The sequence below is a fragment of the Protopterus annectens genome, chromosome 5.part0, assembly GCF_019279795.1.
Source record: "Protopterus annectens isolate FY-2018-M chromosome 5.part0, PAN1.0, whole genome shotgun sequence".
In the NCBI taxonomy this organism is placed as follows: Eukaryota; Metazoa; Chordata; order Ceratodontiformes; family Protopteridae; genus Protopterus; species Protopterus annectens.
In genome coordinates this window covers 334,577,747-334,605,256 of record NC_056735.1, presented here as the reverse complement: position 1 = coordinate 334,605,256, position 27,510 = coordinate 334,577,747, and positions in this window count along the sequence as shown.

The window sequence follows — 27,510 nt, the reverse complement described above, 5'->3', positions numbered from 1 at the left end:
TCCCTGGTCTCTTCTGGAAGTTTCCTGTACCAGAAAAAAATAAAGTCCTTCTCTCTTGTATATCCAGTGGATGACAGTCTTGTTACCTGGAGAATCCCCCCCCCCCCCAAGAGGTTGGAGTGATTGAGAAACCAGCAGCAAAGGAGATTACATTTAACCAACAAACAAAATCATATTTGGTACAAAGACCAACAGGGTTATGCACAACAGAGGGGAGAATGAAGAACAGACTAAGACCATGCAGGACTTAAATAATTGCACCATTGTGTTTAATCAAAGATGTGATTTTAATATGTTTAATTATAGTGAAGCATCCATTACTAGCGTTTGGGCTGAATTGTTTGACAGAGGGCTTACCTTCGTACCAGCCAGGAGAGCAAGAATTGATGATATTTTGATTGACTTTAAGTTATTTACATATAAACTTAATTTAAGCCTTTATTTTAGTCAGAAGGAGACTAATTCCACCACAATTTTTCCTATTTGTGAAAAAAACAAGTACATTTAATCCCCCAGTTGAACCCCATTATTTCTATTTTTGAAGAAATGTGTGAACTAGATATTAGACAAATTATTAACAACAAAATTGGATGTTTATTCACCAAATTTAAGTTGAGACAATTGGAATTTATTGAAACAAATTATTAATAACCACCAGATTAGATTTATGAGGCCAGATAAGGGCAGAGGACATGTGGTAATGAACACCAGTGATTATATCTACAAAATGTTTATCATGCTGTATAGTGATACCTACGAGGAGGTATCCAATAACCAAAAGAATATTGTCATGATTAGACAATTTCTTACTTAATGGTCTTATCACTAGGAGTGATCATAAGTATTTATCGGTCCGTAATCCCAGGACCCCCTCCATCTTTGACATTCCAAAGATACACAAAAACCTTTCAGATCCCCCTTTGCATCCCATTGCAGATGCAAGATCCTCCAAGCCCTTTACAACTGCTTATTTTATAGACTGGCAGCTCAAGGAAGTGGGGAATAGGATCGGTCATCTCTACAAAGATTCTTGGAATTTTTTGACCAGAATTTCAACTGATTTGTATAATGACAATTTGATTTTTGTTACCATTGATATAAAAGATTTATTGTCTGTGATTCCCCATCACACAGGTCTTGAATAGTTTTATGAATTTTTATGTTTGCATCCCTATGGAATTCAACACCAGATTAACCAATTTTCTAGATATTATGACTTTAAGAGCTCTAAAGGAGATGGTTTTGGAGATTAATTTCATCACCTATGAAGTGCAATTGTTTAGAGAACATTTTGGTGTAGCAATGGGGGCAGTGTGTGCCCCCATTTTTGTCAGTCTTATGTTTTCTCATAACCATTTTGGAATTGTTGTTCTTTATATGGACAAATTATTGATGATATAATAATCTTTCCAGCCAACACTGTGGACATATTAAAGGAATTTTTCCAATACTTGATTTCTACAACTGAGTTTTTAAAGTTTACTATGAATTTTTCATATGATGAAATTAATTATTTGGACACCATCATTTTTAAAAATAGAGAAAGAGGCTGTTTTGAATCAAGTATATAGGAAACTAACTTATTCTAATGCTTTATTACATTTCAGTAGTTGGCACCCTATCCACCAAAAAAGATCTCTAGTTAAGAGTCAGTTTGTGAGACTTCCACAGATAGTCTCACAGAAGGACCATAGGAATGTTCAAGACTTAAATAAGTGTTTGAGATTCAAGGTTACCTATTAGGCTCCTTATCAGTATATTTGAAGAAGTCAAAGCCAAGAGGGATAATGAGCATTTTATTCCTCTGCTTGATAAGGGAATTCAACACCAGATTAACCAATTTTCTAGATATACTCATGTTGACTATAATAAGGCTTTGATTCTTACATATAATTTAGATTTTATTTTTACATCAAAGGAGTTTTTAGAAAAAATTGGAACATTTTTTTTTCCATCAATCATGAGCACCTGGATATTTTAGGCCCCTTTCCTAAATGTGTTTATTAAAAGGGTACCTGCTTTAACTCTCTTCTTGAAAGGACAGGTTCCCTAGAAACTGATGGCAGTATGAAAAAATATTGGCAATGTGCTCATTGTATGCATGATATAGAAGGATCTGCCTTCCATATTGAAGGTTATGATGTGGTTAGACTGTACCAGAGGTAACAGTGCTCCAGTTTAGGAGTAGTATACATGGCCCAGTGCCAAGAGTATGTGAGGTTTTATATGGGTAAACAACACAATCCTTAAGAGCTAGAATTTACCGACATCTTTATGATATTAGAAAGAAGGATGATCACAACATACTGTGAAAACATATTTGTACCTATAGCTGACACAGTTTTAAGATTCATGTTATAGATCAAATTAATTTGGACAATAGATGTGGTCCAGGCGGTGACATTTTGGTATTCAAGGAGCTCAGATGGCAGCTTATGACAAACTGAACTGTCTATCCTGTTTTGAATGATATAACCTCTATTAGTCATATTCTGCATTGATGTGGCACAGTCTTTTTGTTTAACTGTGTGGTTGGCTTTATTTTAACCATTGAGTATTTAGATGCATGTTCTCCTTGTGTATATGAATTTTACCTAGTGTTTGGTTGGGTAGGTTAAAATATTCATTCATTGTTTTTTGTTTTTTTGTTTTTTTAATTGCAACAGTATTCTTACAGTGTATTTCTATTTTAAGAGGCATAGAATTTTAAATATTAGCCCTTTAAATGTTTGTATCTTTTGTATCTGTGGTGCTTCAAGAATTAATGTTCATGTATTTAATTAATTAATCGAATGATCATGTAGCATCAGTAAGATTTACAAACCCAATAATTTTAATGCTGAATGTGTTTTGATGAAGTCCAGAGACTAGCACAAAAGTGCTTAATGTGTGACAATAAAATGAGTGGTTTTACTGTTCATTACTGGTTTAGTGCGTTACAAGTTGAAAAATGTGCTGGTTATGCAGAGCTCATATTGGGAACAAAGATCAAGGAGATGCTGTCCATTTTCATTCATCTTTCTTGTTCTGAACTGTCCCAAACAGGATAGCTAGCTGTGGTGATCACTGCCAACTCTGGCATTAAAGTCATCAAAAATAAATAAGTGTTCATGGAAAGGGACCTCACTGATGACACTAAGTTCATCATAGAACTTATCCTTGTCTTTTTGGGTAGAAGTTAAAGTAGGTGCGTAGATGCTGAAGATATTGGCCATAGCCACTGGTGTTTGTAGCTGAATTTTCAGCATTCTCTCATTTCCTTTATTTGGTGATATGACTGGGCCAATGAGGTTGCTTTTGACTGTGAAATCAACACCATGTTCCCTGGTCTCTTCTGGAAGCTTCATGTGCCAGAAAAAAAATTAAAGTCCTTCTCCTTGGGACATCCAATGGATGGCAGAGTTGTTTCCTGAATAGCCACAATGTCTATCTGCAATCTGATCAGCTCATTGTTAATGACTGCTGTCTTCTGAGCATTGCTGATGTTCTGTAGATCTTCCATAAGGTCTGGAGTCATTGTCCTTACATTCCATGTGCCCAGCCTAAAGGCTGGTTTAGTTTGTTATTTTTTTGTTTTTTCAGGTGTACGGTTAACAATTCACCTTTTGGGGGCTCCCTAAGCTCCACACATTCAGTGGAGTAAATGGGCTGTGGTGAGGCAGTACCTGTTTGCTTGGGGGCTGCACAGCATATGGTGGGTGATAGCTCCCCAATGAGATCAAAGGATCTCTCCCATCATTGGAAGCAGCCCCCAGTGCCTCACTATATGCCAGTTGAGTGCATTGGCTTATTACCGGTAACTGCTGCTTCCTGTGTTGTGTCACCACTCACAAAGTTATATAATTTTTCTTTTTCTTCAGGCCTTTTGTAAATAAAGTACATAGTTTGTCTTCTTGTTTAGAAATCTTCATTATATTATATTATTTATTTATTGCCAAAATGTATTTAATTATTGACAATTTTATGGAAAATAAAAATTTATTGAGAAAAAAAAAACGGGTAAAATAGAAACTAACATAATAAATGTATTTCAGAAGTAAGTAGAATGCGAATGACACAAAATATCTGACAAAACAATCCCAGAACTCACTGAAACAATATTTCTAGTGAGAAATTGTTGACTGTGGAAAAAATACCAGAGAGGTGGGGTTGCTCATGAGCAGCCAGCCATCTTGGAATTCCAACAGTACTTCATCCTGCATAGGAAGAAAAGCAATCTGTCATTGAAAAGAGCACTGGCATTAATGCAGAACATTGAACTTTCCCAGGGCATCTGTATAGCTCTCAGAATGTTATGTTAGCAGCACATGTTAACAGATGTGCTGCTGTAGCATTCTGATGGGTTGTAGTGGGGTTTTGGGGTATTTGTGCTTATACATTGTCCATTCTCCTTCTAAAAAGAGGTAGATTTGGAGGTGTACAAGTAGAACTAATGAAACAATCTGTCCATTTCAAACACTAGTATAATAGTAGAGGAACCAGTAATTGTGGAAAATACTAGATCTTATGTAATGGCATTGCTTGTATTCTGGGCCTGGAGTTGCACAAGGTCAAATGTTCTATATAATGACTGGATATGTAGATCTAGTTACTATGTGGTAATAAAGATGATCATATCAGTCCCTTTGTTAAATAATTTAAATGTCATACTGTCTATGGTCATATCATTGAAATACCTGATATTTCCTTTTATTTTTTTAAACACATTTTGGTTGTGGTTACACTGTTATGATACTTAATAGTTAGGTCTCTAGTTCTAATCTGTTAGCTTTCTGTACTGAAACTGGATGGCAACTAACTTTATTTTCTCCTTTCCAGTACTTTCTAGAGACTTTCCACCCCCTGTAGTATTCTAGTATTCTCCCTGTATATAGCACTTTCATAGCTACTGTGGTATTAATATTATTAGTTGTGCATTTCACTGTACTAACTATAGCTGAAAATGTGGCTCAAAGATTCCAAATGTCATTTGCCTAACTGGTAGTTTGCATTTACTATCAAAACAAGGAATGGCACTTAGGTAAATGCAGGCTGGTCAAATGCTTGTTTTCAAAATGTCATAATGTTGAACTGGAAATGGTCAAAGTTATATCAGTGAATGTGAGTATATATTCATTAATATAACGTCTACTTTCTGAATGGAGATCACAGTACGGTGAGGATCAGGAAACTTATAATTTTCCTCACTGTAGTGCAATCTCAAAGTTGGTATATATAATATGCAGGAGGGGTGGGGGGTGTAGGGGGGACTTTCAAATCCAGAAGTTTGGGAGTTCAAATATTGATTGTCGTGTTTATCACGTTCAACATTTGTTTTAAATGAGCTTCAGAAAAATAACATTATTAGTCTATCTTTTAAACAAAAAACATTGCAACATTCTGTATTTTGATAGTAAACCAGCATTGTGCATGTCCTAAAGATGTTTCAAAGCAAATATTACTAATCACTAAGGTCATACATTGAATTTGAGCATGTAGCTTTATTTTAGATCCAAAATAGAAGTGCACTCCACTAACAAGACATTCCCACTGACTGTACGTATTTTACTATTATGCCTACTTGCATTTCACCAGCTCTTTCAAACTATTACCCTCAAGTCAGCTCTTCAACAACTTTAGACCCCACTCAATGTTCTTCTAGATGAGAGACTCCTAAACTGTTCCTCTTTATGTTGCATTGTTATTGGTAAACATTGAAATCTCCCATGTTTCTGATGTTGTATATCTGAAACCTCCCCCGTATTCATTGATCTTCACCGCTGAAATCTCTCTTAGATCATCACAGTCATAGATCTCAGGTTTGGCATCCACATTAACTTAAATGTTACTGCGAGGAGTTCACCCAATTAACTTCATACTATCTTTCCACATGGACCTTGCTTTAACTAGTAGCAAAGGAATCTGCATAACAGATTTATATATGATAAGCCTACCTACAAGCAGGATCGTGCTAAGGTTGTGGATATAATGCTACCATCCTGATTTGTTTTCTGCTTTTGTGATTTGGTTCAAACGTATCTGTGAGGATAGCAATGCTTCCATATATGGCTGTACAGCATTCAGAGGTGAAACACATGAAAAATTAAAAATAAATAAATAAATAAATAAATACAAGCAAGGGATTTGTGGTGGTCTGCAGAGAAAGCTTCAGCAAAATCAATTGTTTACTCAACAAGATGTATTTATTTATTTATTTGCTATTTGTTCAGCAGGGTAAATGGACTGGCTGTTGACTTCTTTCAGCCATGACCTGAGCTCAAAGAGCAGAACATTCATCATGGTCTTTCATTCAACAATATTTTATAAAAAATGAGTACATAGTAAAACTCAGAACATAGTAAGATTGAATGCAGATGAGGTAACATTAAAAGATCCAGTAAAAGTGTGTTGAAAAGAACAAAAAGATAACTACAAATTCAACAATTGGCTTAGCATCTGGTGTTATTCCAAGGGGATTCAGTATCTGTCTGTCTGGGATGACATGGTCAACAGGCCTTGATGCTTTATCAGAGATGGCCTTCAACTGTCGCCACTGGGTTTCCGGATCCTGGCCAAGGCTCTCGCCTCCCCCATTGTGCCTTTTTTAGGCAATGTCACAAAGACAAAACCTTCCAACTTAAAAGATCTGTCAAAAAGTAAATTGAAGGTCATGCTGCTTAATGCTAAGAGCTTTAACTTGAAAATAAAATCACTGGAGGCCTTCCTTGCACTGGAAGATGCTGATGTCTGTGCGGCCATGGAAACTTGGATCAGGGCTGTGGAGAGCAGCCCTAGCTTACCAGGCTATACCTCATTCCACACATTCTGACCCCAAAATGAGGTTGGGAAGACTAAGGGTGGTGATGTCTCTATCTTCATTAAGGACTGGCACACTTCTAGACTGGTTTGTCAGAATGACGCACTGAAACTACTCCAGTTAAAACTGACAGTTGGCAAAACACCCATCCAAGTTGTAGCTAGCTATAGACCCCCCCCCTCCATGGCTCAGGACAACTACTCCTCTTATCTGGGTCTACTTGACTCCATCAAGGTACCCCCTAACACCCTGATCCTTGGTGACTTCCACTACCCCACCATAGGCTGGGTAAACTATTCTTGCACTAATGCACTCTCTCAATGATTCCTTGACTTCAATTCTAATGCACTAGACCAGCTCATCTCATCCCCCACAAGAAGAGATAACATTCTGGACTTGGTTCTTACCTACATGGTTGACTGATGCACCACTCCCATAGTATGTTATTCCCATGTATGATCAGATCATTGGACTGTCTCATTCGAAGTTCCTCTCCCACTTAACCCCCACAGCCATAGTCAAGCTAAAAAACTTCTCAAAAGCTGACTACAACATACTAAGGGAGCATATCTGTGGCTTCACTCCACCACCCCCTTAGAGGATGCAGACAACTATGCTGAACAGTATGCCAATGCAGTATACAATCATCTGTACAGCTGCATGGACTCAGCCATACCCAATAGAACTAAAACCTGCTCCTCAAGGAAACACAAACCTGTTTGGTGGACATCCTCTATCAACAGGCTTTACAACAAAAGGAAATAACTGTTGTCCAGGGGTAAAAAGTTAACAAATTCCAAATTGGAAAAACTCCCTCTTTAGCCTGAACAAGCAGAGTGGAGAACTTCCATTGACATCCCCTTGCACAAAGGTGGTGTCACTAGTGACCCTGGAAACTATTGTCCCATTAGCTTGACATGTCTGATCTGTAAAGCCATGGAGTGTATTACTATGAATCTCTTAAATAAGGATATAGGCAATCTCCAAGCCCTTGACCCCACCCAGTTCAGATTCATCAAGGGCAGATCTTGCCCATTGAACCTGGTTGATTTCTTTGAGACTGTTACCAGGCCCTGGATTAGGGAAATCAGGACATACAGCTTACCTTGACCTGGCCAAGGCCTTTGACACAATCCCTCACTCTGGCATCATTGAAAAGCTAACACAACTTGGCATAAATCCCTATCTCATCAGGTGGGTGGCCAACTGGCTCACTGACAGGACCCTCAAAGTCAAAATAGGCACCTGCACCTCCCATAGCAGACCTGTCACTATTGGAGTTCCCCAGGGACCTGTCCTGGGACCCCTACTGTTTTGCATCTATTTCTCAGAGGTCCAGGCAAAGATAAACAGCCTGTAGCTGGCCAAGTTTGCAGACAACTGTAAGTTGGGTGCTGTCATTGATTCCCCAAATGATGTTAACATACTGCAAGATGGTCTCACACCACCTAATGACTAGTGCCAAAGTCATGGCATCAAGCTAAATGCAAAAAAAACGTATGATCATACCATTCGGCCAAAATGCAACCCCTGTTGATTACCATGTTGATGGCAACCCCTAAGCACACAACCTGTGGTGAGAGACCTTGGCACGTAGGTTGATAACAATCTCACATTCAACCATCATGTAGCAGCAGTGGTAAGAAAAGCCTTTTCCTGGTTTCATCTCACAAGTAAAGGGATTGCCTCCAGAAAAAAGGAGGTTAGTACCTCTCTATACTCCTCCCTCATTAGACCAATAATTGAGTATAGCACCCCGTTTGGGATGTACCTCTCCAAGCATCTGCACCAACTGGAAAGGCCACTGAAATACTTCACAAAGAGAATCCATGGCCTCCAACACCTGTCCTAGGCAGACAGGCTCAAATCAGTATCACTGTATTCGGTATAGAACAGATTGCTCAGGGGTGATCTGTGTCTCGCCTACAAGGCAATCTCAGTCCCTGCCTACTAGAGATGCTCCATATCTGTAAGTCTAACTCCTCATGCACTACTCACTCAAATGGCCTAAATCTAATATGCGACATCAACAAAACCTGCTGGAGAGACAGTTTTGTCTCGCAGAGGTTGCCCCATCTCTAGAATAGACTTCCCATATATGTCAAACAGAGCACCTCACTGACCTCCTTAAAGCGCAACCTTAATGAGTGGATGGGAAACCACAAATTTGTCCCAGTGGTTCCACCTGTGCCCCTCACTGACAGCAGCGACAGATGCTCACTGAGGTTACTTTTTTGGGATAAACTCTTCACTGGGCTTGGAAGGTCCCCAGAGCCATTTGCCTAGTAGCCTCCTATGATTCTATGAAATGTAAGCTAAGATGTGTATAAAATACAGTTCAATTGCAAATATAATACATAAACTCCTATATACATTTGAAATAATTTTGTATAAGATGGCACATTAAGAGGCTCACAAAAGTTTATTAAATGTATTCTAGTATTCATATTAGGGGATGATAGGTTAACTAACCATTGTCATGGCAGCAGTTGCAGGTAGATTCCATAAAAAGATGCTATTTAAGTGCATCTTTGAAGCTTGTAATGGTGTCTAGATTTTTGATGTCTGAAGGCAGGTGTTCCTGGTAGTAGGCCCTAGTTGAGAGACTGCTCTCTCTCCTACAGCAGTTTTAAATGGAGGGCATACTAAAGTAAAACTGTTGACCTTTGTAGTTCTGAGTACATAAGGGTTGTCTACTAAATGTAGTTTTTCTTTTAAAGGGGGGAACTAACCATGTTTTTGCACCTTGTAAATTAGAATACATACAAGAAAAGTGTCCCTATGTGGCACCGAAAGCCATTTGGAATTTTTTAGTAAATTGCAATGGTGCTGATTGAATGAATCTGCAGATTTTATTCCCAGCACTCTGTATTCTATGAGTATTGTGGGCTGAATGCATAATGAGAAAAGGAAGGCCATATTCAAGTTAAGCATATTCTAAATATTTTTAGCAATGACCCTGCAAGTTAGCAGTTGAAAAGACGTGACTGACCTTGGAAAACAGTGTTAATTGAGCGAAGTTTTTGTTAGATACAAAATCTGTGTGTATAGTAAAGGAAAGTGTACGGTCAAAAATTAGGCCTAGGAACCTCTGTTCAGTGACATTAGGTAATATGTTCCCATTAAGATCTGTTAAGTGAATAGGAGGAATAGTGGGCAATTTCTTGTCTGAGGTAAAGTGCATGACATTGGTTTTCTGGGTGTTAATTAGTAGTTTATTATTAAAGAACAAGGTACATAACTGAGTGAAAATGTCCTATAGCTTGGTTTGCAGGTAATAGTGGCTAGTACAGATTTGCAGGAGCAGCATATCATCTGCATACATTATTAATTTGAGATTTGCCCCGGGATTCATGAAGCTTGCGCCAGGCGCAGGCATAGCGTAGGCAGTATAACGCCAAACATGGCCACCGAGTGATTCAGGTATGATCCAAATCCACGTGCACTACTGGCGTACGCCAGATCTGCGCAGCCCTCTGCTTAGGTATGCTAATCACCCCATGTGCAGTGCTGCACCATGCAAATGAAGGTACATAGCGATTCATGAAGTGGTGCAGGTGTAGCGTAAGCTCACAGAAATGTAAACCAAAAAACACGGTTTACATTTTTCCAAACAGAACATCGGAGCTATGAAAGTGGACCAGACTTGTGTATTACAAAGTTAACATATGCCAATGGCTAAATATACAGCCAATGGCATAAGAAAAGATGCACAACACCTAAAAAACAACATTTAATGTCGAGTCCACAGTAACGCAAAGTACAACCGCAGGGCATGTGTGTGCAAATGGGAACACAAAGAAAATATATACAAATGTCATAAAATCGCAATGTAATACAAATCATGATTTCACCATAATACTCAATGGTATGCATGGTACACCACAACCAAGCTGCAAGGGTTGCTAAGGGTCTGTGACAGTGTTCGGCGCGGTAACTAGAAATTAGTAGTCAATGCCATGCAAATGAGGCAGGCAATAGTGAATCGCAAACGTCCCGCCGGACTAAGGATGTACCATACGGCGCAGTGCTACAACACTGAGGAGTGGCTTAGAGGTATACATGACATCAGCAGTGGGGTGTGCCACCGTAGCTGTAAGCACATTGGAGCAATGCAAATCTGGCCTGGTCATTGCTAAGCAAAGCCGCAGGACAGGGGTGGGGAGGTAGGTATAGCATCGTTTAGCATATGGTGCCCGAAAGTGCATGTGTACAGGGAGGAAAACGTGCCCGAAACCCGGTAAGTGGACACACGAGCCGCGCACCATAGCTCAAACAGGAAGGTCAGGGAAAGAAAATAAGGAAATGCCGCAGTAGGGTAATTGGAGTACAACTGAGCAATTAACACCTATTAACTCACAGTGGGCAAACAATGGCAGCTGACAAGTCTGCTCACAGAAACCTGCAAAACAGGATAGGGGAGGTGTTGGATTGCAAAGAAAAGAGAACTGTCATAGCAGAGCAAAGCAAACCTGCAGTAGACCGGCCATAGAACACATTACACAAGATAAGCCAGGTGTAGGAAAGTACAAATGAAAGCAGGCTGCTGGATGCATGCCAGAAAATGGGATGTGAAACGTGAAGAAATGTAAAGGGAAGGGCAAGAGGTAATCCACGGCAGCCAAATGTAATTCAACACCAAAGGCACCACAGTAGTAGTTCCTGTCATAAAACACATAAGATACCTTGTAGCTACGATCGTATATACACACCCTATGACATCATCGCTGTTCACAGCACAATAGTATAAAACCTGAAAGCACCCCGCACACACCTGTGTATTCCCAAACACTGCACCATAGGTGTAAACATACGGGGAACTTTTACAATGTACATGTTGGGAGCTGCCATAGCTGTGATTCATCACCATGTGTTAGAAACTGACGGTGTTGTGGAGGATGATGCTGACAACCACCGCTAGCCCCAGAGGAGGAGAAGAGTGTTCAGACCAAGGGTAACCTACCAGGGGCTACATGATCTGGAGATAGTAGAGCATTACAGGGTGGACAGGGACATCTTACAGCAAATAGTTGAGCTGTGCCAGCCATGCCTGAGATCCAGAAACAACAGAGGGGAACCCATCCCAGTGGACACGAAGGTATGTGTAAGCTTGTGAATACTAGCCACAGGTACCTTTCAAAGGCCAACTGGAGATATAATGGGGATCTCACAGGCATCAGCATCCAGGGTACTACACCAGTTCCTGGATGCCATGTTACCACATGCCAATGAGCATATATACTTCCCCCGAACTCAGGAGGAGTTGGCCAGCAATATGCGTCTCTTCCACCATGTGGCACACTACCCGGAGGTACTGGGTCCGATAGACTGCACGCACATACATATCAAGTCACCACCCGGTGAGCATGGTAGGCGCTACATAAACTGCAAGGGATACCACTCTATCAACTGCCAGGTCATGTGCAATGCATGGGGCATTATCATGGATGTGTGTGCTGGCAGCTCTGGAAGCTACCATGACTCCCACATCTGGCATGCCTCACAGCTGTATCAGGTATTTGTCAGGGGGGACATCCCACATGGCCACCTTGTGGGGGATGCTGGCTATGCACTGGAGCCGTAGATGATGACTCCCATCAGAAATGCACACACACCCATGTAAGAACGCCATAATGAGGCACATGCATAAACCAGAATCATCATAGAGCGTGTGTTCGAGATGCTGAAATCATGGTTCCATTGCTTGGACATATCTGGTGGAACCTTGCAGTACTCTCCAGGCATGTGTGCCCACATCCTCATAGTATGTGCCATGCTACATAATATGATCCTGCAGAAACAGCTGCAGCAAGGACAAAATGGTGAAGACCCTCACAGCACACCGCAATTGCCAAGGCCATCACAGGCACAGAGGGATTTAGACCACAAACACCCTGTGCCAGCCCCAGTAGGCAGACAGAGGCATGCCCAATATGCCTATGCCTTGGTAAAGAGGGAACGTATAGCACATACTCTGACAGTGTAGGCCCCTATGGACTGACACACCTCTCCACCTGCACACACAGTAAAATGGATGGCACACACACACGACCACCTGTAAATTGTAATGTATAGGTGGCCTACTGTATGAATCCTACATAGGCAGCTCTCAACCATTGTACACACAACAGCTATTGGAACAAGGAATGTCAACACCTGAACAGTACACGCACCTATCAGCATATGTTGGTACTGTGTGTATAGGTTCCTAGGTACATCTGTAGGTACACGCCTGATTGTCAGAGGCCATTCATCAATCAAGGCAAGCAGTGTCTGCTGTTGCCACCACATCAAGTAACCAACTGTCGCTCAGTGGAGCAGAGCCAATTGCGGGATCCATGTGTGTAATCACTTTTCCCCACACACTCTGCATGGATTCCCTGGTGCATTAATGAGGGGCTCCATATAATGTAATCATGGATGTAGTGGCAAAGCATGGGATGTACCCATGACAGGTACCTGTCACCCCAGCATGCTCCACCGACGGTTGTGTGAAGGTGTAGCACATTATAGTGTGTGGCTCACTGTGACATACATACCCAATGCTGGAGCACATCCATTAAACATCACTTGGACATACCATTAATAGGTCTCATCCATATGTAAACTAACTGAGTTACCCATTTGATCGCAGTATGAAGTAACAGCCATAGTACAGTCCACATACAAAATGCCATAACACATGTATAAATCCCAGATGCCCAAGTGGTAAATGCAGTGACTGTCGTGCATGTTCCCGGTCCCACGTCCTGCAAGGGATGTAACGTAATCCCAAAAGCACGAATAATGCATGTTGGATGCAGGTCATCAGATCATGTTTAGCACATGTTAGTGGGAATATGCGTTGCCCAGTGCTGGTAAGCGTAGTTTAAATATGACTATACGGATATGCGCAAAACAGGGCTAAGCTTCTCTGAATATCGCGCATATCATGGTCAGTGATGTCCAGAACAGGTGAAACCAGCATTATGCACCCCTGTACTAATAGTGCCTGCTCTGAAGGGTAAAATGACCACTGCCAGGAGTAGAACACGCAATCATGTACACAATCACCTAACACTAAGCTACCCAAGATGTACCAACGGCAGGTGTGTAATGTGACAGGTTCAAACACAAACGTGCAGAGTCCAGGTAACAGTATACACCGACATATACACAATGAAAGGTGTATTCTGCCTGTCACTCTCTCTGTCATACATATATATATATATATATATATATATATATATATATATATATATATATATATATATATATACATATATATATATATACATATACATAATAGAGATAGAAAGGGTGATAGAGAGATATATGTTGATATATACGGATTCACCTATATCTGCAAATATGTAGATAGGTCAACGATATGTACACAACCATGGAGGTACAAATAAATAATAATGTCACATACTGACACGTGAAATTACGAGGTTGAAAGACCGAAATAACACAGTACTGGAACACTAGAACCGTGTGTAATATTATCATGATATTAAGGGACATTTAGTTATCGCTGCCGGTGTTGCGGTCCACGTAGGTACTATGTTCAACTGTGTTTGTGATTGCCGTAGTCTGTGTATGTGTGTGTGTTGAGGGTGCCGTGTGCATTTCCATGGGACTGTAATGTGTGTGTGTGTGTGTTTGCATCATGTGTCTGTTAGTGCTAACTCGGAGGTAGATCATTACGGTAGGTGTGGTTATAGCTGGCCGTAGGCATACGGTTACCACCTGTCCCACTTTAAGAGGGACAGCCGCTCCCTGGGCAGTTGTGTCCTGACAAAAAATATTAAAAAGGGCAAATGTCCAAGATTGTAGGACATAATTATGTCCCATATATTATGTAATAGTTGCATTAAATAGTTATGCCTGTATCTAAAAAACGTAAATGTTACATGAAACATGATAAGTAGCTAAAGTGCTACAAGAATAAGTATGTATTCAGGATAAAAGTATCTGCTATCCTGTGTACTGACCATGGGTATGTGTCGGCCTGTAAACACTGATGTGTGTCTTGCAAATGTCCCACTATGGCCATTTGAAAAGGTGGCAACCCATGCCAAAGAGGTTCAGTCACCAACACAACTGCAATGAGTGCAAATATCTGTGACAGAAATACACGGGACAGCTGTCATTTAGTAACATTCCTTTACATATCGCTGTATTTCCAGAAGTATGGAAGTATCAACCTCACCTGCATACTATATAGAAACCAATTAACAACGGCCCAATGTATAAGTCCGTAACAACCATAGTTTCAGTCTACTAACTAATAGGTCTTCAATTCGGGAAGGAACCCACACACATATATGGAATAAGTCGAAATGCAGTCCCCACAAACCTGTATATGCTATGTACACCCACCTACATCTCCCACACATGAAACAATAGCAATACAGACTGTAATAACATCACAAACATCCACTCACGCAATTACATCTGCAGAAGCGTTAACATACCTTGTGAGAAACACATTTGTAAAGGCGCCATGTGAAATCGTAGCTGTTGTATAATGGAACAGACGGCGATGTTACAGGTTTTGTTTGCAATAGTCCGTTATCAGACAGTTGAGATGACAGGTACACTCCATGTAGAACCACATACTCTAGCCATCACACACAATCCACGGGGGACATGAATCCAAAATATCCATATCTCTACAAATAGCAGTTGCAATTCCACACAACAAAACACACTGAGGCCATCTCCCGAAGGTAGGGCAAAAGGGCAACGCCCAAGTGGAGAATTCAATTATACCCCACTGTTGCCGTGTAATTGGCGAATAGAGTAGCTGCACAGCTGATGTGCATGTAATAATTTAGTCAGGAACACCAATTGGCGGCAGGAAACCACATGTTACAGGTATCGACGTATATAAGGATGACTTGCCAGACATTCAAACCGTATGCTCATACCATAGAACCATTTAAATAGTAAAGGTGTAAGAGAGATATGTACGAAAGTTCGGAACGCTAACAAGGTATGTAGAACACTCAGTATGTTAGTGTATGTATAGCCTGTTTTGTATTAATTAAAAGTGTCCGCAATGCATAAAGTGGGAAAAGGTATTATGTAGTGATGTCTTGCTGAGCATAGTAACGCTTGCAGAAATTGTGTGTTCTGCTGTGGGCCACAAGGTAAACATCACAGACACCACAAGGGATGCTACATGAGGGCTTTAAACAGAACAATTCCACACCACCCGCCATCAGTGGTAGGGTATGTCCAACAAGAACGTGCCATAGCAGGGGATAGTACATGTTGATATAACTGTCACAGTAGGCATGTGTATGGGCATATAATGACAATAACATGCCTAAGGTGGTCCTGCTGTGCAACTGTGCTTTGCATTATGGGATAATATGTAAAATATGTGTAATGTACAGTATTGTAGGTAGATATGTCAGATATTCTACACAGCATAACAGTTATATCATGCAAACAAAAGGTATTGTCTATTGGCATGTACAATACACAATAACAGGATACATATGGCTTGTAGTCACGGGACACTGTAACAGCATGATAGCTAATTGAAATGGAAGAGCTACTCAATTAACCATGCACTAAGGACATGTAATAGCTTCACAGGTTCATAGTGAGGTACTATGCTGTCTGGCAAGTCTATGTGTAAGCCCAACTACAGTGTTTATACTGGCGGCACCTCTCTAGGGTAGTGTCCTGTCTGTGAACAGCAGAGCCATGTGTTACCTGCACCTCTGCACAGTACAGCCACTGCAGTGATCCCTGGCGTACATGTGTGTCTCCCATCCACCAAGTGAGGTATCTCATAAACAGTGCTACTGAGTGTCCCTGCATGATGTACATAGGAATCATGTTCCAAAGCATGGTGAGTGTCTGGTTTGGGAATGTAACCCTCAAGAACATCCCACTCATCATTGCGTTTGTGCACATATCCATGAGCATGTTGCTCTCAGTGGCTTTTGCTTATGTCGCTCATGTGGAGTATATCCATGAATATTGTTGTGGACATGGGCCCTGTATGTTCAGCAGAGGTCACCCCTGAGTATGCAGTATGCAAATGTGTGCAGTCGTGGTGTCCATAGTTTTGCTGCATACGTCAACCTTCGGAGCTCAATAATCCTCATGGTGTGTTAATGTTGTGGTATGTAAAGCCGTTGCTGTTCTGTAAGGTATACCCTAAATGGGGTGTTGTACCCTTGAATGTGTATATATGTCAGGAGTTTAGAGGTACAATGGGTGCCTTTGTTCCAGCTACAAACCCAGTACAGATAAGGGTGGTGACGTAGAAGGATATCCACGCCACATTGGCAATATGGTTATCAAAGGAGTGGGTGCTGCATACATGTGTACTAAGATCCCGCATAATGTCACATGTATGTAGGGGACTACCACCTATGTGATAGTCAGTGGGTGATTGGTGTAATCCAAAGGTGATGTTCATGCACCATGTGTCATGCAGCTTGAGGCCATGTTATCGACATCAGGTATCTGTCACAGTGACACCCTTATGGAGGGAGTCTGTATCAGCTGGTGGATCAATTATGGTGCCTTGTATGCAGTTGTCTGGAAACCTAGTCAGGGAAAGTTCCTCTGTGCTAGCCTGTATCTCAGGGAAGCATATACCGAACATGAGGGGCCCTATGACTGAGGACTGTGGTATGCCAAGTGTAACTGAAATACAGTAGGTACTACGGTATGCTACCCTCATTGTGTGGGTCCTGTCCGTTAGCCACTTTGCATAACATCCTGAGACATAGGGGTCGATGTGCAGGTGGATGTGTATGTTGTCAATACCAGAATGGAGAACGGTGCTGAAAGTCAATGAGAGGACAATGTAGGCTGTGTGGACCCTGTTACCATCATCAGCTACCCTGGTAACTGTATCAAAGGAGTCTACCAGGTGTAGGAGCCATGGTCTGGCCCTATCAAGAACAACTTGGGTGGCATCAAAGGTCTGGAGCCCACCAATGTCTCTGTGAATGACTTCCATGATGATGTGCCCCATAGCCTTGCAGAGCAGTCCAGTCAGGCGTATAGGGCAATAGTCCCTCTGGTTCATTGTGATGCCACCTGTGTGGAGTGTGATAACTGTTGCTGTGTGCCATTCAGGGGCCACAATGTCTGATACAAGGCTATTAGTGAATCTGGTGGCCAAGTGGGGAGACATGTCATTCTGAGGTTTGTGTAAATCACAGCCTGGGGTGTTGGACGGTCACATGGAGTCTGTGTTCCAGGCCTTAGAGAGTGCAGGTTGGAACTGTGTAGTTGTGACTGCAGGTATTATGGCCCTGTAGGGTGTGAGAGGGTGTAAAGTGAGCACTTAACCCATCCCGCCAGGATGTTGCCAACATCACTCGGTTCTGTAATGTTCCTGAGTAACCGTCGTATGTCAGAGCAGATGTGGGTATTGCCATTGACTACTGACATACCTCCATAATGCTTTGTGGTACACCCTGGAATGTGTCGCAGTAATGCTAGGTTTGGAGGATGTGATAAGTGATCCCGGAGCCCTACTGAGGCTGACCAGTGAGCTACCCCACCCATGGGATTGTACTCCACTTTGCAACAGCCTCCACCTTTTGTTGCACATTATGTCCATGGAACTGGACCCCCAGAGTGGCGGCCGTTATCTGGTGGGTACCATCATGGCTCTGTTTGGAGTAGCATGATCCATGCAGTCGTGTAAGTGCTAATGAAGTGCACTTGGTATGTTTCAGCATTTGTATGTGCATTGTCCATCTGCATGGGTGTCATGACGTTTATTACTGCTGTCATAAGACGTCTGTAGTAGGCATTGTACTAATCTTGTACTGTGTATGCCGTGAAGGGTGTGGTGCCGGGATGTGGATAACAAGGGTGATTAGCATATGTTCAGAAACTACCAACGAGGGGATAACCACAGGTGTGGAACACCAGTGACATGTTGGTAATGTCCATGTCTAGGATATTGTTGGTCTTGGTGGTGGTGTGTATGGGTTGATCCAGCTGAGTGGAGGTTATGAATCCTGGACAGTGTTGGCCTAACGTGTTGGTACATGAGTAGCTATCCCAGTTAAGTGTGGGGTAGTGTCAGTCGCACATCAGTAGTACCTGTCTGAACCCTACTGTCCAGTACACCAAGAAATGAGGGCCAGTAACTGTGGGGTATGTTGTTGAATCCGTAGCATGTTACAATGTGTATAGCAGTTCTGGCCACAGTTAGTTGCACGTGGATCACCTCTGATGCATTGTGATAAGTAACCAGCCAGGATGTGTGTACAACATAGTGAAATATGGACACACCTCAGCCGTGGGTGTTCCAGTCCAGGTTACATGACTGAAAGGTGTGGTCTGTGTATAACCTGTCAGTGCAGGTGTGCTCTGCAGAGCCTAGAGGCAGGTCCCAGTCACTGCAGAGATATTGACGTGGTCCATTATAAGGAGTGCCTTGCCTGCGTGCGTCAGAGATTATGTCAAGCATTGAATTACATGACCCCATGTTTTGCTTGCCTGTTCCTGTTCTAGTGGTGAATGTTATTGGAAACTGTGCAAGACAAGCAGTATAGGAGCAGCAAGAGCCTTACATGTTATCTGTACTCCCAGGGCTGACAGGTGCAGGTCATCTGTGCCAAAGCATCATGTTTTGTTGACCATGTCATTCAAAGCGGACAGATACTGGATGCCTGTGGAATGACAGCAGAAGCATAGGCAACTGTTGAAGTGAAACAGTCAGTTGTTGTACAGTGGTATCTAGTCTGGATGAATGCAGAATGCACCCCAGGGCTTGGCTGATACCTTCTGGGCTACAAGACCGGAGAGCTATTGCATGTCTCTGCACATGTAGTCTGGGAAGTTACATCTCAGGGCAATCACACTAACATGGAGAATGGCAGTCAAATTGTGCCTGGTGAGGTGTGGCATGGGTGCATAGGTTATGTTGCAGAACCAGTTACCCGACAGCTGGATGTAAGCGACTATCACCTTGTGTAGCCTGCTGAGTAGGACATGAGTGTGACTGCCTACAGAGTCACCAATGACTGGTGTGTTGGGTATGTTATAACACCCTTTTTTCTGTATTTGATGGGCACATATGAGTCTGTGGGCTATAAGTAATTGTTGTTGTGTTTGGTGATGGGGGCTGCCTCTGGTGCCTACACAGAGTATGGAGAGGTTCTGCAAATGTCGTACTCATACTATGTGTGGCCTGTGGTGGTGGAGATCTTGTGAGACTATATGATGAGTGGGGTGTGTTGCAAATGTTACACATCCCCACATGAATGTCAGGTTCAGTCTGGGTTGGTGAGAGCATTACCCCCAGCATGGCTACATATGTGCATCTCCCACAGGCTGTAGTGTCGTATGTTGGGAGGTGAGCATTGACTTTGTACATGAGACAATTGCTCTATTGCTACATGTTCACCATATTCATCATATAGACAGGCAATAGCACTTGTACGTGACAGTTGGACATGCCTGTATATTCAACCATGTCTCACAAGATATTTTTATTTTATTTATTTTATTTTACATTTGTTAACCGGGCTAGTCTAGCTGGATATATGTCCATTTTCAGTAGAGGCCCGAGGAGAAAAGCTCCACACATACTAAATTTCAACGGGACAATTTACAGAATAAAAAATTAAGTACAACATGAATATACATTTAGTAACATGAAACAAACAAAAAAAAAAATACACGAAATACCTAAGGAACATACTATAAAATAGTTGTTCAGTAAAAGCATTACACAAAGTCAGGATTAGCAACATGGTTTCAAAAAAAGTTGAAGAGAAGTAGAACAGGAGATAAGAAGGGAATACAATGGAGGAAGAGGGAAAGAAGCAATAGTCTAGAGAGGAGAAGGGTAAGAATGTGTACGAGAGGACAGGGGAGAGAAAAAGGAGGAGTAGGTTAGAGCATTAGAGGAGAGCAACAGGGCAATAAGAAGAAGGAATAAGTATATTTACTAAGTAAAGTGTAAAGTTCTAGTGGAGGAGGGGAAAGAAGAGATTAGTCAGGAGTCCTACAGGAACAGAGCCAGTGATTTTGGAAATACAGTTTGATTTTTTGTTTGAACAGAGGTAAGGAGGAGGTTAGAGTGATATCAGTGGGTAGCTGATTCCATATCCTTCCTATAGTATTAGTGAACAGAGAGTCACCAGCTAGGTTATGGGACTTTACAGATTTGGTCATGAGTTTGGAAGAAGACCGAAGGGAGGTAAGATTATTGTAAGGGATTAAAAGTTGAGAAAGTATAGGGGTATTATAAGGTTGGTAAAGTATATTGTGAGCAATGGTAAGTTGTGAGATCAAAAGACAGTTTTGTAGCTCAAGCCAGCCTAGGAGTTTTAGGTTGTGACAGTGGTGTGTTTTGAAAGGGTTGCTGGTGGCAAATCGGGAAATGCTATTGTAACAAGTTGCTAGTTTATTTAGGTTGGCCTTCTTAAGGTTAGTGAAGATAGGTGAGGCATAGAAGAGAGTAGATATAAGATGGGAGTGGGCAATAGTAGCTCTGGTAGAAGGTGTGAGAAAAGGTTTGATACGGTATAATGATCCTATTTTTTATTAACAGTTTTGATGGTGTTATTGATGTGTTGATCAAAAGTAAGATTGTTGTCGATGGTTATTCCTAGCAGTTTAGTTGTTGTGTCAGGAGAGATAACAGTAGTGTCATTAGACAAAATGTTGAAGTTTAATGGGGAGGCTCGAGTGGTAGGAGTGAAAAGGAGAAGTTTTGTTTTTTTAGCATTGAGGAGGAGGTATCGTCTAGTAAACCAAGTTTCTACAGTGTTGAAGGTAGTTTGAGTTAGAGACAGTAGTTCTGTGGGGGTAGATGCTGAGCAAATGATTGTCGAGTCGTCAGCATATTGGATGCAGGTAGCTTGAGGGATGACTGTGTTGAGATCGTTTATGTAAAGGGAGAAGAGAAGTGGACCTAGAATAGAGCCCTGTGGGACTCCAATAGAAACAGGCAATAGAGAAGAGATATGATTGTCCCAAAGAACGGCTTGATGTCTGTTGTTAAGATAGGAGGTAAACCATTTTAAAGCCAGGTTATCAAATGAGAGGGATTTAAGGATGTTAATAAGGGAAGAGTGGTTCACCATGTCAAAAGCTTTGGAGAGGTTAATAAATAGAGCAGAGGAGAATATATTGGAGTTTTGATAGTTGGTGATAGTATCCATGAAAGAAAGGAGGGCAGTGGAGGTGCTATGGTGGGGCCTAAAGCCATGTTGACAGTTGGCAATTATGCTGTGAGAAGAGAGATATTGTATGAGTTGTTGATGAATGCATTTCTCCATAATCTTAGCAAGAGGAGAGAGAAGAGCAATAGGTCTAAAGTTAGTAAAGTCAATAGAGTTTCCACCTTTGTGTAGTGGGATGATATGAGAGATTTTCCATATATCTGGTATGGTTCCTTCTTGGATAGTCCTATTAATGAGTAAAGATATAGGGTATGCAATCTGTTTAGGAGCCCTTTGAAGAGAAAGAGAGGGGAGTTTGTCAGCACAGGGGGTGCATGGTTTCAGTTTAAGAATAAGCTTATAGATGAAGGAGGTAGAGATAGGATGAAGAGTGAAGTTTTGGGATGAATCCATAAGATTATTTGGAGGGTAAAAGTTATTGGTGTTCAGTTGTCTAGCAAGAGATTGAATGGTTTCAATAAAAAAGGTGTTGAAGGCGTTAGCAGTATGGCTAGGGTTGTCTGGATTTGCGTTTATTGGGGAGGGAGTTTTAGCTGAGCCAGGAGAAAGGAGTTTGTTGATTGAAGACCAGAATTGTTTGGGTTTATATAATTGGGTTGTTTGAAGATCACATTAATAGTTCTTTTTGTCAGAGATTATAGCTTTTTTTGTAAGATTTCTAAGTTTGCAAAAATGATGAAAATCAGAGGTGGTTCTATGGTGTCTCCATTTGGCCCAAATTTTATTTTTACTGTGAATTAATTTCTTTGTTTCCTTTGAGAGCCATGGGGCTGTATTAAACTTCATTCTAATAGAGCGTGTAGGGGCATGTTTATCCAAAATGGAAAGGAAGGTTGAGTTAAAGAATGATACTGCTTCATTAAGAGGAAGTGATTTCATGTGAGTTACGTGTGTACAACAGCTGTTGTACTGTAAGCAAGCTGGAAATGTAAGGACAGACAGTGTACTTGTAAGAAATGAGTTGGAATGGGTACTATAGTAATTAGTAGCTCATGAAGTGCTCACAAGTTCTGAACAAGTGCTGAGCATGAATATGCAATTCAGATAGGGTGTTGGATAATATCAACCCACTGCAACCCACAAGTGGAGACGACAGTCATAATTGGAGACGCTGCACTATTACCCTGCTGAGTATGGTCTGCAAGTCTATGAACCTTTAACAATGTAGATGCCAGCAGTACAGAAGTAGATGACAGTATGGATGATTTCACACTGCATAGCATACCTGTGGCAGGTCAGAGGACATCATCACCCATACCGTGTTCCAGCTACACTGAGTATACTAGATGTACCTTCGTATGTCACAGGAGTGTTCTACCAGTGGCCTGTTCACAGAATCAACACTACAAAAGGTGTCAGAGTGACATGTGCATATCACACCACTGGCAGCTACAGTAAAACAGGGTTAATGTTTTGTACTCCCCCCTCATTGTAGCCCATACCACACAGACAAATGGGAGGCATCTGTGTATGTAAGGATGTGAATGGCCATGACCTAGGAGCAATAGCTGTCTCAGTGTTGTGGACAACATACAGAATGGGCTTTGTGGGTGAGGTGTGCAACATATGTGCACAATCTGACAGCTGATAATAGCATTGTCATCACTAGGTGAATAACCCTGTACCCATTAACTACCACCTAGGCAGCAGTCAACATTATGGACACTGTGTAAGGGATGGTGCTGTGCAGTTCACCTCCCTGAGTTGGTGACATATCCAGGCCTATTAGGTAGTCATACGAGGCACCCATGTCATGACAGGGTGCCATCCATGAGCATGGAGATCATTGGACAGGCATACTCAGCACTTGGGTGACCAATATTGGATCACATATCACCTTTACGGGGTATTGGCCATGCGATGATGGGCGATACCAGCCTTCACAATACTCACCTCCACTATGCAGCATGCCGGCTACCTTGCATAAAGACATGTGCTACACTGTGATGTTGGACATGCTACACGTACATATCCTGATCTGAAAGACATGCGTCATGGACAGCCACCATCCTACTACAAGGATCGCCACATGCTGGACAGATCCCTGTGCCATACATGTTACATAGTCCCACCATACCATGCAGCCCTGTCCATCAAAGCTGCACATGTCATCTCTGTCATACATGGTGTGATGACCACATGGTAGATGTATTATTAACTGCCTGGATCAGTAATGTGGCACTGATGCACCTCGCGGTGGCAAAATGGCTGTCGGATACAGCTTGGAAACCTTGCCCGTACATGCTATAGTTGATAACCATCCCTGCAAATAACGTCCAGCTAGCCATTGTCCCATGTCTATCACATGTGCAACACAGGCGATCCGTGGCAGGATGTTGAACTGCTGTACAGTGCCGTGTAGATGTATATGGCAAAACACATGCATGTAAAGGTTCCATGCATATGTGTGCATTGTCACTGCTCATGTCCATTAAGGCAGTGTATGTGTTGATATGTGACATATACACAGCATCAAGGTCAACAGCATCACTGTGGACACATCCAGGCATATGCTGATAGGTAAGAACACCAGTACAGGCAAACAGACATGCCCACATCAAGACAGCATTCACATGGAGTATGAACAATGTAAAGAGGTGACACACATATATGGTGATGATATCCAATGCATAACGGGTGTTACATGTGTGTGACATAAACATGTCAGTCATGTCAGTGTCATGATGATTTGCAAAGATAACTGTGCAGATGTACTAGATTTAATACAAATGTATGTGCAGCTGTATCTCTGTACATCTCTATGATACTCTGACCTGTCACCATCATTATGTCTTCCAGATAATGCCTCGTTCATGCCTGCCAGCGTACAGCCGCCAGGAGGATGATGTCCTCATCTCGTACCTCCATGAGAACTATGAGATGTTGTTCGGCCATGTGCCACAGCATACCTAGCAGCGTGACGACCTGTGGCAGGACCTTCACAGGAGGGTTAATGATGTGGGTGGCCATAACCGCACCTACCAGCAGGTGCACAGACACTGCACGGACCTGATACGACATGCGAAACAGCGTGCCACTGCAATTGCCAGGGAACAAGGTGGAACAGGTGGTGGGCCACCAACCCAGCCCCCACTCACACACACCGAGGAGCTACTGGCCAGCCTGGGGACACCCTCAGAACAGCATCCACAAACACTAGCTGCCATCGTGGAGGTGGGTGTCTCCCAACCAATGAGCCTGGAGTTGCCTGGTAAGTCACCACTGCACATATGACTATTATATCCCATTTAGTTGCATGTGTCACTATACAATACGTAATGTAACATCATATGCAAGGTATGTTTGCACACATGCTGCATACTACAGTATGCTACCCTGTGTATGCACACATGTGCATAGTATATGCTATTGTACAGGTGAATCTGTTAACATGCACAGTGCACCCTGTGGCTGTCATACAGTCATGGATAATGTTCAAACTGCTGTGTCACCCCTATACAGGTACCTCTGGCGTGCCGCACAGACATCAGTCCATTGCAGGTGAGACTGTCATCAGTATCAGGCATGTTAATGCATATATCTATTTGCCATGTGGCCAGTTAACACATGTACACATGATGTATGGTCCAGTCACAATATACAGGTCGCATCACCCAGCATTCACACTGGCTACCCATGTGCAATATATACAAATGAAATGAAACACCGACATGAAACCACAGTATCTGTCATTGCTACATGTGTGGACAGCTGTGCATACAATGGTGGAGGTGTTGTTCAATGTAGGCATATGGAACAATACATGTGTGGTACGCAAACAATACCACACAGTGAGCTGGGATATGGGAAGCCCACAGGAGTCACCATTGTGTTATATGCCCCTGCTATGGGTGCACACATTGTGATGTGCCATCTGACATGTCCCAGACATGTAGTGTTCTGGCTGCAATATTGTCACACTATTCCATAATACATACCCCACATACCAAACATACAACCCATTATCTGCATAGCCCTGTGGACGGTGACATATCTGACATCTATGGGTGTATGTCATATGGGACTACACAGACATGTGAGATAGATGGCCATCACAAACATTTGGCCAACACATGTTCACACATGGCCATGGAGGACAGCCAGAGACATGTAGCCACACAGTAGATGTGATGTGTACACAACCTGTTGCACATTGTCCACACATGGTCCAACTATAGCCTTAGTTGACTGATTATACAGTTGATGTGGTACACTGGACATCCTAAAAGCCTGTGCACAGCTAGTGGAGGTGTCACGTAAGTCGACCATATGAGATGTGTTGAACATCACGACTGTGTCATAGCATGACAGTAGTCACCTGTATAGCTTCCACAGACATTGACACCACATCAGGCCACAGATACCATACATTTCCCTTGCTGCTGTAGGACATCACCGTCAGCCATGCACCTCATGTGTGTGGTACATCAATGTCATGTGGGACATGGTGTATTGACAAGTCTGCCATGTGTGGACATTGTTGCCAGGCAGCTAAGACTCTGTAGTAGTTGTGCTGGGGTGTCATCCGTAGGTCTTGCAGTGATTTGTCACATGACACAGCATGGTTTGGTGTGTATACACCTCAGCAACGTGGGTCACAATCCACAGTTATGTCATGTGTATGCACGCAGTTATGGCTATGCAATGTGTGCATATTACACACTATATAGTAATATAGACGCCTCATGATGCCATGCAATGGCACAGTGTCTGTACTTCACACTGTATAGCAATGTAGATGCCTCACACTACCCTTCCATGCTCATGCACATTTGCTAAACATGCATTCTATCTGTAGGGCATACAGACAGCACTGCAATGTGATACCCATTACAATGCTGTACATGTGTCAGGACACCGTTGTGTCAGACATGTATGCATGTCAATGCACACGTCAGCAGATTACATGTCAAGGTCACTTCAGCCATTTGCACTGTTAACCTGTGCTGGTCCACATGGTGTATCACAGGGATGCATGCTTACTACCATGACTGTGTGAACTGCATGGCTACTGATATGACACCTGCTTGCTGTTGTGTGCAACCCAGGGAGGTATGCTAACTACCACTATTAATGTCTGAGCTGCATGCCGTCTGCTGTATCACATGCATGCTGCATGCCGTCTGTCAAATCACATGCATGGTGTGTCTGTGTGTGTGTGTGTGTGTGTGTGTGTGTGTGTGTGTGTGTGTGTGTGTGTGTGTGTGTGTGTGTGTGTGTGTATCTGTGTCTGTGTGTGTGTGTGTGTGTGTGTGTGTGTGTGTCTATTGTAATGTAGAGTTTTTCTTTGCATTCATAGGTGATGTAGGTGCGTTACCCTCCTGCCGTCCGTCTGATGTTAGTGTCCCCACAGATACTAGCAGTGATGAACATATGCTTGAGGTACAGGCAGGGTTGTCAGGGGCTGAATCTGTGCCAATGGTTGCTATCCTAGCTATGTCCTCCTCTTCCCTGCACACAGTTCTCATGCCAAAACATACCCCATCGCCAGTGGCCATAGAGGAAGGGCAGTCAACGTGTGTTAGCTTGGAACAGGAACATGTG